We start from the raw sequence: 2451 nt of genomic DNA on the forward strand, positions 1-2451 counted from the left end.
CAAATGCAAAAAGAAATTAATTCCCTCAAAACCTCAATTGGTCAAATGGAAAGTTCTTTCAAAAGTAGAATCGACCAATTGGAAAAGGTTAATGAAGAAAACTCCTTCCCCCCAAAAATAATGGAGTCTACAGAAACTAATGACTCCATAAGACAGCAAGAGTCAGTTAAACAAAATCAAAAAATAGAAAAAATAGAAGCAAATGTGAAATACCTCTTCAACAAAACCACTGACCTCAAGAATAGATCAAGGAGGGGAAACCTGAAAATTATAGGACTTCTTGAAAACATTGAAGAGAAAAAAGCCTGGACTTAATATTACAGGATCTAGTGATGGAAAACTGCCCTGACATCATGGAATCAGAGGGCAAAGTAGTTATTGAAAGAGTACATCAATCACCACCAGAAAAAGATCCTAAAAGGAAAACACCAAGGAATGTTGTGGCCAAACTCCAGAACTATCAGATAAATGAGAAAATCCTGCAAGCAGCCAGAAATAAACAATTTAAATATCAAGGAGCCACAGTAAGGATCATGCAGGACCTGGCTGCATCAACTTTAAGGGATCGAACGGCCTGGAACGAGATATTTCGAAGAGCATGGGAGCTTGGAATGCAGCCAAGAATCTACTTCCCTGAAAAGCTGAACCTTCCCTTCCAGGGAAAAAGATGGACATTTAACGAAATGGAAGAATTCCAAAAATTTCTGATGAAAGGACCAGAGCTAAACAGAAAATTTGGACATCAAACAGGAGGTTCAAGAGACACATGAAAAGGTAAAAAAAAAGGGGGTGGGGTACAGACTCATAAATGCTGAGAATCCTGAGAAATGTAACTCTAACAGAGAGAATATACCTAGCCAGAAATGCTGGACATCCATGACCTATCCATGAGACTGATATCTAATGGGATGTAACTGGCTTTAACTCCACTGGGGAGAAAGACTCTAATAACTCTCAGGAATTTGGACTCTATTCAACAGAATATACTGAACTAGAAGGGACAGACACTCAGAATTTTTTATGACTTAGATAGTATGACCTAAAAAAAAATACACTACCTCCCTAAAAAGGGGGACAGGAAAGAGACGGGAGGAGGGAGGGGGATTGAATGGGACAAATCTCATTACACTAAGAGATACAAAAAACCTATGGTAATAGAGGGGAAGAAGGGAGTAGAGGAGAAACACCTGAATCTTCTTCTCATCAGACTTGGCTTAAAGTCAACCTGCACATACTCAGTTAACTTATAAAACATCTAACTTTTCAAGAAGTAAAAGGGGAAAAGGGGAGGGGAGACAGAGAAAGGGAAGGGGAGTGGAGGAAATAAGGGGAAATAAAAAAAGGAAGGGAAGGGAACAGGGAAAGGGGAAAGAAAGGAGGGATATAGGAGGGCAAACACACTGAAGGGGGTGGTATTCACAAACAAAATACTGGGGAATATGGATAAAAGGGGGAAAGGGGGGGAAAATACAAATAGAGGGAAGATAGCAGAGAGGGCAATAAAGAATTAGTAATCATAACCTTGAATGTGAATGGGATGAACTCTCCCTTAAAACATAAGCAAATAGCAGAGTGGATTAAAAACCAGAATCCTACAATATGCTGCTTACAAGAAACTCATTTGAAGCGGAGAGATACATATAGCATAACAGTAAAAGGTTGGAGCAAAATATATTTTGCTTCAGCTGAAGTAAAAAAAGCAGGGGTAGCAATCCTTATCTCAGACAAAGCAGCAGCAAAAATAGATAGTGTTAAAACAGATAAGGAAGGAAACTTTATCCTCCTAAAAGGTACTAAAGTACTAAAGTCATCCTAAAAGGCAATAAAGTCATTTCAATATTGAATGTATATGCACCCAGTGGGACAGCACCAAAATTCTTAGAGAAGAAGCTGAAAGAATTACAGGAAGACATAGACAGCAAAACTCTACTAGTGGGAGACCTCAACCTAGTGCTATCAGATCTAGATAAATCAAATCATAAAACAAGAAAGAAATTAGGGAGGTAAATATATTGTTAGAAAAATTAGATATGGTAGACTTATGGAGGAAACTGAATGGGGATAGGAAGGAATATACCTTTTTCTCTGCAGTACATGGAACTTATACAAAAATTGAGCATGTACTAGGACATAAAAACCTAATGATCAACTGCAGAAAGGCAGAAATAGTGAATACATCTTTCTCAGATCACAATGCAATAAAAGTCATATGCAATACTGGGCCAAGGAGATATAGACCCAGAACAAATTGGAAACTGAATAACCTCATCTTAACCCAAGGACACACAGCTAAGTAACTATCTGAGGTCAAATGTGAATTCAGGTCCTCCTGACTCCAGGGCCGGTGCTCTATTCACTGTGTCATCTAGCTGCCCCTGCAGTTATTCTTTTTTTAAATTTATTTTTATTAAAGATATTATTTGAGATTTACAATTTTCCTCCCAATCTTGC

The sequence above is a fragment of the Macrotis lagotis genome, chromosome 5 (genome assembly GCF_037893015.1).
Source record: "Macrotis lagotis isolate mMagLag1 chromosome 5, bilby.v1.9.chrom.fasta, whole genome shotgun sequence".
Taxonomy (NCBI): domain Eukaryota; kingdom Metazoa; phylum Chordata; class Mammalia; order Peramelemorphia; family Peramelidae; genus Macrotis; species Macrotis lagotis.